Below are 12,950 nucleotides of genomic sequence, written 5' to 3'. Positions count from 1 at the left end.
CTAGTTTAATTAGCACATTCACAATGTTTAATAATTAGGGATAGAAGAGTCTTTTTTAAACAACCATAATTTATCCTAAAAATTCTAGAATGACTTACATTTAAAAAGAAAAAGAAAGAAGGGAGTATTATCTTCCCTCGCTTCGATTCCCACATCTCCTCTGTCTCGCTCATTCCCTTTTCTCTCCCTTCCCTTTTACGGCTGATGGTGGCGGCGCCAAGCAGGAGCTACAGCGGCTGGACTGCTGGAGCAAGGAGCAGCACACGGCTGTTGAATCTGAGGCTGTGGGTGCGGTCTCCACGGTGATCGATTCGGGGATCTCGCCGATGGCTCTTCCTGCGCTGGCAGGGAGATCGCCATCGCCGCGGTAACAACTACCAGTTCTGAATCCCCTTCAAGCTCCCATCTGGGGCACCACGCTTCCTCTCTCATCCCGTGCTGGCACAAGATCAGCACCCTTTCTAGGCAGAGAGAGATGGAGCTAGCCGAGGCACTAGAGGACATGATGACAAACAGAGAGCGAGTGAAGGTCGGTGCCAGCTGCCACCTACGTGTCTCTATGTCCACAGATGGTCGGCATGCAGGTGAGCGTGACATAACAGAGAGCAGTTTGTGCAGTTTTTGTTAATTTAACATTTTCCCATTGCTAATTTAATTCGTAAATGACCATCCTCTCCTGTTTGATCTGTCTTTGCTATGATGCAGACATGAAGCTGGTTTTACAGGTAATCACTGCTGCATGGGCATTGTGTTTTCGTTTGAGCAGAGTTCAAATCATTCAAATGAAGCAGCAACCGCACCTTTTATTTTGAAATACTACATTCATTCCAAAGTTCTGAAGGTTAGTTCAGTTTGCTTCTATTTAGTAAACCTCATGTCCTCTTATCATAAACTTCCATTCATGTAGTGACAAAATGACATGCTGGACTTCTCCTCTCCAATATGCTGTTCAGATAACAATCGTGAAGTAGATACAATTACTCCCTCCGTTCCAAATTATAATTAAGTCATTCCAAAAATTTTGGAGAGTCAAACCATCTGAAAATTTGACCAAAATTATAGAGAGAAATATAAAGATTTATGACATCAAATAAGTGCACTATAAAAATATAGCTAATAAAGAATCTAATGATACTTAATTGGTATTATAAATGTTATTATTTTGTCATATAAATTTGGTCAAACTTAAAAAACTTTAACTCTCCAAGATTCTTGGAATGACTTATAATTTGGAATGGAGGGAGTAGATGTTAGATTACAGATACACAACAACTACCTATATTTGAGAATTACATGTTAGATTATTATTCAATAGCCAAATAATTTGGTTCATAGATATGTATCAAATATTTTTTTTCACATCATAGTATACCTTGATTTATTGCTTTGTAGGTAGAATAAGCCATGTAGAAGAAATAAACTTGAAATTAGAAATAGTTCACAGCGACTTACAAATGGCAGCGACTTCAGTGCAAGCGGTGCTTGCGTGCAATCGTGCAAGCACCGCGTCTGGGCCTTCGGTTCCTCATCCGACGATGCCGTGCCAATTTGCAAAATAAACCCCGCACCAGCCGCTGCGTTTTTTCACAAAACACCCCTGCGGCCAATTGACCTACATGCAAGACGTTTGGTTTCTTCTTGCCCACGATCGTTCTAGCCGCCGCCGCCTTGTCTTGCTGCAATTCCTCCTAGATCGATCGGATCCTTTGTGTGTTCCTGCGGTGTTCTGGTCCCATGCAGGACGCCGTCCAGACCTCATGCGATGAGGTCCTGCCCGACGCCGTCCAAGTGCCGCAGCCTCCCGACGTCGTCCAAGTGCCCGACGTGGAGGAGCCAGATGTCCAGGAGCTAGACCACGATGATGACTTGTCTTTCATGGCAAACGACATTCAACCAATGTACGATGACAACGGCCCACTACTATCCTGCACCATGACATCATCTCAATAGAGCAAGTAGACGACATGGGGCTCCTTAATGCCGGTTTCGATATTGGTTCTTCACCTGTTCGTCAGGAAGTTGTCGTGGAGCAAGGTAACTTGCCATATCTTTACGTATCCTCTAGTTCAAGTGCAAGTATTCGTATATGATATGATTTGGTGTGTATTCATCTGATAGGTAATGATGTAGCCATTGATATGAATGATCCAGTGATCACGACACCAACAAAGAAAAAAAATTGTTCTTAAGGTAACATATTTTTGTATTCATATTTTTGTACAGTGAAATTTGTTCACGTGATAGACTACTAATTTTAAGCAAATTTTCAGAAAGGGATGTTATTTGACAATGTCGAATCTGCTAAGAAATTTTACAAGGATTATGCACATGATTTAGGTGCTGCTTTCTTAGCTGATGAGAAGATTGAAAGCTATATCTGGTTATTTCAGACCTTTCTACGATCTGTGGGAGGGAAGGCTCATTCATTTATTGTGACTGATGAGGATGCCAGTATGAGGGCTGCCATCGATGTTGTTTTTCCAAACACCACACACAGGTTGTGCATGTGGCACATTATGAAAAAGTTGCCTGACAAAATTGATGCCAATCTTCTAAGGGATGATGAGTTTAGGACAATGGTAAACTCTTGTGTATGGGGTTCAGAAACTATAGAAGAGTTTGAGAGCAGATGGCAAGCTTGGATAACAAAATATCATTTAGAGGGCAATGAATGGTTGCAAGGAAGGTATCTCATCCGTGAGTCATGGATACCAGCATATTTCAGAGACATTTGGCTTGGAGGTATTCTTAGAACAACGTCGAGGTCCGAGAGTGCAAATTCATTTTTCAACCGTTTTATAGGTCGTAAGCTTGCACTTGTTGAGTTTTAGATACGGTTCGACACCGCATTAAAATGTCAGCAGCAAGAGGAACTGATAGATGACAATACTTCAATGCATACGGATCCGAAGTTATTTACATCATGGGAAATAGAGAGTCATGGTGGTGCTGTTTTCACACATGAGGTTTTTAGAAAATTTCAAGAGGAAGTGTTAGCAGCAAGGGAGCACTGTGATGTGCAAACAACAACTGAATTGGAGGATAGAAGAATTGTCTACGTGGCTGGCAACTCCAACAAAGTTAGAGAGGTGATTTGGAAATATAATGAGCAGGTATTTAATTGCTCATGCATGCTATTTGAGTCTGTTGGAATATTATGCCGCCATATTATAATTATGTTACGAGGTGCAAGGATATCTGAACTGCCCATGCAATTCATCACAAAAAGATGGACAAAAAATTATAAAAGGTAACTTCTATTAATAAATAGCATATGTTCCGATATTGAGTAGTATTTGTATAACTAACACTCAGTTTTTCTTTCTTTAGAGAGGCAGCATATGATAGTCTCGGGAATTTACTACTAGATAACTCAGCTGTGCCCATTGATGATGTTAAAAGAAGGAAGATGTCAATTGCCCAAAATAAATTTGAAGATATTTTTCAAACAGCGAAGACTTCAGAAGACGCCATGGACATTTTGATACAAAACTTGGAGTCTCTCTCATTGTTGTTTCAGCCACCAACTCGCACTAGACAAGAGGAACAAGAAAGTTTTATTGGGATGTCCATTCCAGAAAATGTAGAAGTCCATCCTCCTAGTGAGATTCGTTCAAAGGGGAAGTGCAAGAGGATACAAGGCCATGCCAACAAGAAAAAGATCAAAGGGGAAGTGCAAGAGGATACAAGGCCATGCCGACAAGAAAAAGAAACAAGGTGCAGGTCCATGCAAATGCACGACATGCAAAGATGTTGGACATGATAGGCGTAATTGTCCAAAGAAAGATGCAGCCGCACCTTAAGTTCTGAAATTTATGTATTCTTTTTTTTAAGTCATGTTATAATTGTGCAAACTGGTTCTGGACACATATGTTTTTTGGTTTTTATAAACCTGCAAATGATCAGGTTTCATGCAACCAGATTCTTGATATATGATGTTTAATTCAGTTAAAGTAATAAAATTGTGTACAATCAAATGTCAGAACAACTATGTGAGTTTCATAGTTAACTCTCAAATCTGTAATGCTTATGGTTGAACCAAGCTGAACAAAAGTGAACCAAGTTAAGCAAAGCTGTAGAAGAACCTTCGGCATAACTGAACCAAGCTGAACCTTTGACATAACTGAACCCTTCGGCATAACTGAACCAAGCTGAAAAAAATCCAAGCAAGCAGCTAGCTGCCGCAGGCCTTCGCTGACGCTTCTGCTAGCACAACTAAACCAAACTTCGCTGAACTGATTAACGGCAGCGGCAGGTGCTGACCACTTCGCCGGCGACGGTAGCGTATTCACCGAGTAGACACCCCCACGCCAACGCCGGCACAGCAGGGGCGGCGCGGCACGGGCAGATGCACGCACCCCACATCAACGGCGGAAGCGGCAGGGGTGCATGAACGCATTCAGTTGGTTGACGACCGGGTCAACTCGTCGATTGGTTGGCCGGCCGGCGGCGGCGCGAAATTCACCGACAAGAGCATCACGGAGATGGGGATCCTCAAACCGTTTCCATTGTATATTGTAGTGTGGGGTGTTTTGTGAAAAAACGCAGCGGCTGGTGCGGGGTTTATTTCGCAAATTGACACGGCGTCATCGGATGAGGAACCGAAGGCCCAGACGCGGTGCTTGCACGATTGCACGCAAGCACCGCTTGCACTGAAGTCGCTACCCTTACAAATTAGCCTGATTTGTGACAGCATCATTTGCTACAGCCCGCACGCCCTCGCCCGTGCCGTAGGCTGCCCACGCCCACGCGCCCTCACCATTGCCGCAGGTCGCCCGCGCGCCCTCGCCCCAGACCAGCCGCGCACCGCAGACTGAGCCGCCGGCGGAGATGAGCAGGCCGCCGCCGCCCGGCGTGCAGTAGCACGTGAGAGAGAGGATAGGGATTGGAGGGTCAGAAGATGGAGAGGATAAGGGAGGCTGGTGTATTGTAATAGGATAAGGGGTATTCTTGTCTTCCCGCCCTATTATGAAGGGTTTTTCTTTTTTTTAATCAGTTATTTCACATCTCTCTAAGACTCTAACGAGTTAAAAAAAAGAGGCAAACTGAAGCTTCACTTTCATAAAACGAGACCTTTTACAATGCTTAGAAATACTTCGCAACGCCTTCCAATACCTCCCAACGGCTACGCAAAATAACTATTTTGGTTGATTTAATTTGTCAAAGGGTAGTATGGTCATTGCGCATTAAAAAAACCACCCTCCCCTCCGGCTCTGACGTGGCGTCGTTCCGGTCCGTCTGGTTGCCGTGGTGCGACGCCGTGCCGTTCGCGGCCTTGACGCCCATCCTGCTGCTCCCGTTCGGGCCCGACTCGGAGCGCATCATGCTCTACAGCGTCGATGAGGACAAGGCCTTCTCCCTGCCACCGCGCGGCAAGGTGCCGTACGACGCGTCGTGCAGGTGGCTGGTGCTCATGGACGGGCCGCGGCCGTCACGCTACTGAACCCCTTCACCGGCACCCGCGTCGAGGTCCCTCCGGCCGACGACGACGTTGCGGCCGCGTCCTTGATGCTCGTGTCCATGAAGGACGTCGGCCGGTGGGTGCTCCGACGACTACGGGAACGCGGCAGGAGGTGTGTGTTCGACGTCGACCAAGCAGAGAGCTTGCAAGTGCCGTAGTAGCCGGCGGGGAGCCCCAGCTCGGGCACGCCGCAGAAGTTGACGACGGCCACCACGCGCACCTCCTCGTCCGCCGGGAGCTCGAGCTCGGCCGTGCGTGTGCGCCAGATGTCCGCCGTGAGCGCCTCGAAGGTCGTGGCCGCGAGTTTCGGTGGGATGCCCCTTTGGGTCGCAGCGACGTCGTTTGGACTGAAGGTAAAGGTCTGCATGACCATAGCGGCGGCGGCGGCGGCATCGGGTCGAACTCGCGGTGAGGGAACGCGGGATTTGGCGGGCGGCGCGCTTCCAGGAGCCCGCGGGACCATGCCGGCTCGATGGTCGGCGCGGGCAGGCTGCGGGCGAGCTCGGCCACGGCGGACATGAACTGGGCAAGGCCGATGGCGTCGCAGATGATGTGGTTGAGCCGGAGCGCGAGGACGAAGCCGCCGCAGAGCAGACGGGTCACCTGGATGAGCAGCACGGGGCTGTTGAGCACGCCGTCGGAGCCGTCCACATCGAACAGCAGCTGGTCCATGCACGAGAATGGCAGCCTCAGCCCGGTCGCCTCCACCTCAGCCAGCCGCACGTCGGCGTCGGCCTCCACGAACATCGCCCCCTCGCCGGTGCAATCGACGACCAGCTTCCGCGCCTCGAGCGGGTAGTACGGCACGAGCGCCTCGCCGAGCGTGCGGCGGATCACGCCCGCAGGGTGGCGGGCGTCTGCGGCATGCGCTCGCGACCCGCCGTAGTAGAAGAGGAGGAACAGGACCTGCTCGCACAGCATCTCCTGGTCGTCGATGTCGGACATGCGCTTCGTCTCGCGCGGCGTCGGCGCGGCAGGGCCGACGAGCACCGGCTCCCTCCGGCGCCCCGCGAATGCGAGCGTCGCCATGGCCGGCGCTACGTGCTCCTTTAGTTCCGGCACGCGGTGCAGGATGATATGGCCGCTGATCGAGTGATCGATCGATGCCTGTGAGCACGCGTGTTTTGACGTGATCGATGCCTCTCACTACAGGACTTAAATCATACACCCTAACTATACTACATAATTGTGAATTTACTATGATACCTTTGATAAAAAAATACTACAGAAACACAATTATCATGGATTTCTAATCTTCTTAATTTTGGAGGCATTGGAAGGCGTTATGGCACATATGGGCCCACCGACCATAGACACATTGAAACGCCTCCCAATGCATCTTCGTTGACGCCTCCCAACGCCTACCCTCTATTGGGCCCATAAATCATAGACACATAAAATGCCTCCCAACGCCTCCCCAAACATTATAAAAAATTTCTCATAAAACAGAGGTAAAATCACAAAGTTGCGAAATGTGATGGTAAAATCACAATTAGCTTTCGAAACAGGGGTAGAAACACCAATTCCTCGTAAAATAGGTTGGATAGTTATATAAATGATGTCATCTATTTCCAATGATCTTTATAATTACTGCTTGTGCATTACATGATTTGCTTAGATTAGTCGCTGGCTGACGACAGCGGAACAGGGACACTGGGCCAGCACGATGTCGCTGCTGCTGAACCTACAGATATGGATATATCCTGATAGAGAACTTTTTTTTTGAGAGAGGATATGGATCACATGTTTCATGTTTGTTTGGGGGTCATGCTAGCTGCATGTATGTGGCCAACATGTGCGTGCAATCCTCTCAAGGTTTTGACTTTTGAAGACAGGGGAAAGGACAGAGGAGCTCAGGTTCAGGGTTCCTTGCTTCCTGCAAGCTCCAAAATCACGCTGGTCAACTTACAGGCTGTGCCACATCCTTTGTTCACAAATCCAGCCGCAGAATGAGCATTGCAATGTAGCATAATTGTTGATTTTGTTCGCGAGTTAAGAATTCAGATCAGCACTGAACAAATACAGAGAAAACAAGCTTTTTTTTCCTTGCGTCTTAGCGCTACCTACGAACATAGACACCAATTGCATCTATGAACCACCCTGCACGCACAAAGAAGCCAACAATGCTACCGTCGGTCAGATGAATGTCGAAGGTCGCCCCGCCTCCAGTTCCTAAAGGTCCATATTTGACGTTATCACTGGTGACAAAAGTAAGTGATGTTATGACGATTGTTTCGTCCTCACTAAATGGAGCATATGTTCCTGACATTCTCTTGAGAGTTGAGAGATGTACCAGCACCGAGTTTAATCTGAAAACAAAGATGGCAAGGATCAGTGGCAACAGCAACGACGATCAAAGAGATAAAGAAGATACTTGCACATGATTGTCTAAAAAGTATTTTTTTCTGTTATATTAATAGAAACGCCGTCAAGTGTTGTTCGTTCAAAGGATTGTCTGAAAAGGATAGATCACCGTACCGTAACATCCTCGAATCCACCAGGACCGCCCCAACATTCTGTAGTGCGAAGAGTCCCCTCGCGATCTCGGTAGGAAAATTGAATGGAGTCGACGATCAAGCCGTTCCTGACTGTTATGCTCTCTAGGGAGTGGGGGATCTTGGTGACGTCGCAGTGCTCCCCTCCTCCTCCACCACATGGTCCGATCTTGTCGATACCATCAGCAACTTGAGCGCAACAGAATGCCGTGTTCATGGAGGGGAACTACAGAAATTACAAAGAAACAAATGAAATGAAAGATTTGTATATATACATAATCAGGACACAGCAATAATCATGTATTATATCTACCAATGGAATAATAACAAAATACTACTTCCATTTTTCTGAAAGTTTGATTTACAGGTAGTAAAATGAACCTTTTTCCTTTTCAAGCCATGCATATTTTATTTTGTTAGGATAATTCTTTGGCTAATAATTACTCCACCAAATATTCATTCGTGTGATGCAAAGCTATAATCATAATAAAGTATTTTACCGTCCATGAATATTCAGTTTTACTCTATCTCACTCACACACACATTAATTTATTGTAACTCAGCAAAATCATATTTGTACCCTGATTAATGTGATGATAGTACCTATATATTGGGATTAGTCTTATTGGTCTTGCAGAGATAATGAGTTGTGAGCCACATAATACCACAGATACCAAGAGAAATACCGCTTACGTTCTGTCACTATATTTGTCCAATGGCTCTAGATAAAATGTTACACAATGTTTTCCATTGAGGTATTAAGGACATAATTGTTGCAATATTTCCACACCCTACCCTAATTAAATACTCCGATAGAAGAGAAAGTGTTCTATTAAAACATTTATTAGTAGGGGCATGGGTGGTGACTTCAAGATGATCTTTTAAAAAAACAGTTTTTTATCTATGCAAATGGTGTGATATGTAGGCAAAGAGGTTTACGACCAAGACTAGTAACATTCCAAAATTATATTCTTGTGGTAAAATAAAATTTGATGAACTTAGATGTGTTATCTTTTTTTTTCTCGAACACGCAGGAGAGCTGCGTATCTTTGTATTAAGAGAAAAAGGGGCGTTGGTCCAAATTACAGAGTCCAGCTCATTTCCTTGGACCAGGGAGAGGGCTGCAGAAACATCAAAGAGCTATTACATAAAAGGGTGATACTAGGACCTGACCACAACTGACTTATCAGCCTACACTTGTTCTACTATCCTTCCTGGGTACAAGGCAGCAAGACCCTTGGCCCCAGAGAACCTCGATATGAGTGATTCCTCCCTGAAAGCCTAGAGAGTCTGCTGCAGATTTGGAGACAGCCCATCAAAAACACAAGCATTCCTATGTTTCCATAGGATCCAAGCTCCGAGAATACAAAGGGAGTTGAACCCCTTCCTATGTTGTTTCTGTACTTTCTTCCAAGATCTTCTCCACCAATCCGCAAAGGAGACACTGCTGCTACTGGGTGTCAGGTGGGTTAGATTCAAGGACTGCAGGACACCAAACCAGAATTTTCGTGCAAATACACAAGATGTAAGAATGTGTTGAATATTCTCGTCATTTTGGTCACAAAGAGGGCAGCGCTCCGAATGAGGGAGGCCCCTTTTCTGCAACCTGTCTGCTGTCCAGCAGCGATTTCGAATTGCCAACCAAACAAAAGTCTTGCATTTGCTAGGTGCCCAAGCTTTCCAAAGCCGCTTCCAAGGTTCGAAGGTGATGGAGCCAGTAAAAAAGTTTTTATAGGCTGATCTTGTAGAGTAGATATCTGAAGCTTCAAATTTCCAATGGTGAGTGTCGACAATGGTATTGAGCTCAAGGACAGCAATGCTATCCCATAAGTCAAGGTACTCCACAAGACCATGACAGCCAAGTGCTTTTCTAATATCTCTCACCCAAGTATGATCTTGCATAGCCTCAAAACAGTTCTTATTCTTCTTATTTTCGGGGGCACGCAACTAAAAACATTCGGAGCGAGGTCTTCCAAGCAGCATCCATGCAGCCATCTATCAGTCCAAAATAAAGTATTCCATCCATTGCCAACGGTGGTGATGATTGAAATTTTAAACATTGCCGCCGTGTTAGAATGTACCGGTACCTCAAGACCAGCCCACGGCCGGTCCGGTTTGGTCTTCTCAATCCACAGCCAGCGCATTTGGAGCGCCCATCCCATGATTTCAAGGTTGTGAATACCAAGCCCACCAAGATCAATTGGCCTCATGACCTTTTCCCAGGCTACTAAACAACTGCCCCCATTAATTTCCTTCCTTCCTTTCCATAAGAAACTCCTCCTGATTTTATCGATTGCTTGTATGAACCACTTAGGAACTTTAATAGCCACCAGCAAATAAATAGGTATGGCAGTGAGTACAAAGCGTGTCAAAACCGCATGATCAGCCAGTGTCAACAGAGAAGCTTTCCACCCTGGCAGCTTATTAGCTATTTTTTCAATCCAAGGCAGCAGGTCACCTCTTCTTAGCTTCTTGTCAGATATAGGCAATCCCAAATAAGTGGTAGGGAAATGAGAAGTTGTGCACAGTAAGGTATTGTTGACTGTCTCCACAATTTCACCTTCACAATGGATAGGGGTCACACAGCTCTTTTGTAGATTGGTCTGTAATCCTGAGACATCACCAAAAACTTGCAAGAGGTTTTTTGTGAGGTGTAGTTCAGTTTCTTCAGGGCGAATAAAGAGTGCCACATCATCTGCATAGAGGGATAGATGCTGACCAGTGGAGTGCAAAGGTAGGAGGAGACCTTCAGATTCAGCTTGGATAAATAAGCTATTCAAGACATCCATGACCAAAATGAACAACATGGGAGAAAGAGGGTCTCCCTGCCGATGGTGTCGGTGTTTACCGCCAAGCCTACTCAGGGATACCCTTAGCAGTAGGGTTTGTAGGTAGGGATCGACTGCTCTAGAACTCGATGGTACAAGGAACACAAAGATTTAGACAGGTTCGGGCCGCGAGTTTGCGTAATACCCTACGTCATGTGTGGTTTGTATTGCCTTAGGTGTTGATAATTATTTGGAGGGGGTCTCTGCCCGCCATTATATATCCGGGGGGATAGGGTTACATGGAAAATCCTAGCTGAGTACAGTTGGAGTCCTACTATAACACAATCGGGTAGTTTTCTTTGTACTGCAGCTAGTTCTATGCCTATTCGGGTAGTTACAAAAGAGGTAAGGTATATCCATGAGCTATCCCTTACTCTAGAACATTCTATGTCTATAAGCAGTCCCGCTGTCCCGGGTCTGACTAGCCCCCGAGCTCTTCGTAGCCGAGTCCTGCAGGCGTCGAGTACTTGGCTGGGCGTCTTTGAGTACTTCAAGTAGTCAGAACATTCTTCTGGTTGCTTCCGGTCCTTCTCTCAGATACGTCGAGTAGTCCTTCAAGTACATCTGTTTGCTTTGAGACTGTGAGGTGCTCAAGCCCTGAAATCTTGATCATATATGGTGCGCAAAGTACTCACACTCCATATGGAGTAGCCCCCGAGCCTTAGGTTGAATCGCAGAATTAGGCTGAGGGTCACTTCAGACTATTTTCCAAAAAAATTGAAAAATAAATCTCTGACGCCTATATCCAGCAGCCCCCGAGCCTTAAATCAAAATCCCTTTTGCTGCGAGTAGCCCCCGAGCGTAGATTTGGAATTAAGGATTTAAGTCGTGGCATCAGATTTTATCCTTCAAATTATTTACATGATTCATCAGATCCGGAATCCGAAAAGACCTCTTTTTCGGGTAAAATTCTAGAAAAATGATATAATTGGATCTGCCACACTGATTGCACCCGAAATAATTTCAGGAATAAAATCCGGGATGTACGGCTCTTTATTCAGTGCTCACATGAGACGTTACTATTTGGAGAATTTGTATTATTGCAACTTTGACTGCGTCTGTGAATGCTGCCATGAATGCATCCGTGAAACGTGCACTGTTGATTCATGAATTCTCCTTCAGCAAGTCTCCTTGTGGCTATAAAAGGCAGGGGAGAGGTCCTTAGCAGAAGCACCGAAGTGTAGCAGCCATGGCTTTTTCTTGGTGTTCTTGCTCTCGCCCTCCTGAAGTTTGTATAGTCCTTTCCAGCAAGAGATGCTAGAAGAGAACTTACGAGTGACAAGAGATGTCCCTGCTACCTCATCCTGCATCCCTAGTGCTCTCATCGGATCCATTCAGGACATCATATCCTTGCATATCCCAATGAGGCAGGGTTTCAGAGGATGAGTGACACCACATTGTGTCCTATTCTTGGGGTGGCCTGTTTCTAGGTGCCCAAGAACTGCATCTCTGGTGGGAGACTTAATCTTGTCACAACGTATTCTGGGAGAAGGAGAAATTTCTCCACAAGATGCTAAAAGAGGACTTGAGAGATGATTACTGTAATCTGCCTCCAAACTCTTGAAACTTTCCTCCCAGAGTACTAGTATCATTATTCTCTTAGTGGAAATAACAAGTTTGTACTTTGTCATGGCCTAGGACCGATCTAGTCTGCAGCAGGCATCGACTAGAAGCTCCAAGAGATCCAGGCGATGGGCATGCATGTCCGAGTCATTGTAAAGTTTAGTTAGGAAAAGGTACTCGAGTTGTAATGTCGAGTAGTTGTACTGTGTCGAGTACTTATCTTTGTTTTGGAATGTAATACCAGTTAAGGAAAAGAGTGTCAAGTAGTCGACTAGGGATGTGAGTGTTTTCTTTTCCAGAATGTAATCTCAGAAAAAGGAATGTCTCTTTTTAAATCCCATTTTTTCCGCAATTTGCAACGAACTGTTGGCCTGTTGGATGTTTTTTCCGTGTTGCCACCGTCATTATAAAATGAAATGGTGACTTAGGTTTTACCCGACCGGCCGCCACTTGTTTTTATTGTTCTCAGATCTGTTTTTCGCTCTCGAGCTCCTAGATCCAAAAATTCCTGCTCCTTGTCGTTCCCCATCCTCCCCTTAGGGTTTCCGCCAGTTTATGCGCATGAAGCGATCTGTGGATTTTCGGATGTCACCCAAAAAGACG

The 12,950-nt window shown here is 45.8% G+C and overlaps 2 long non-coding RNA genes and 1 pseudogene across 2 annotated transcripts; 1 reads left to right on the top strand and 2 right to left on the bottom strand.

Annotated features, from left to right (window-relative positions):
* On the bottom strand, window positions 1-4,935 carry LOC120669782. The gene is made up of 2 exons (XR_005672803.1): window positions 4,672-4,935; window positions 1-1,038 (listed from the first exon to the last, which is right to left on the bottom strand). It is a non-coding gene; the product is annotated as an uncharacterized LOC120669782 (long non-coding RNA).
* Window positions 1,471-2,385, top strand: LOC120669788. Its single transcript, XR_005672806.1, has 3 exons — window positions 1,471-2,034; window positions 2,119-2,190; window positions 2,271-2,385. It is a non-coding gene; the product is annotated as an uncharacterized LOC120669788 (long non-coding RNA).
* Window positions 4,936-5,094: 159 nt separating the features above from the next.
* On the bottom strand, window positions 5,095-6,519 carry LOC120669771 (annotated as a pseudogene).
* Window positions 6,520-12,950: the final 6,431 nt, after the last annotated feature.

The sequence above is a fragment of the Panicum virgatum genome, chromosome 2K (genome assembly GCF_016808335.1).
Source record: "Panicum virgatum strain AP13 chromosome 2K, P.virgatum_v5, whole genome shotgun sequence".
Lineage (NCBI taxonomy): Eukaryota > Viridiplantae > Streptophyta > Magnoliopsida > Poales > Poaceae > Panicum > Panicum virgatum.
Note: the sequence above shows the minus strand (reverse complement) of the source record. Positions and strands in the feature narration are given on the sequence as shown.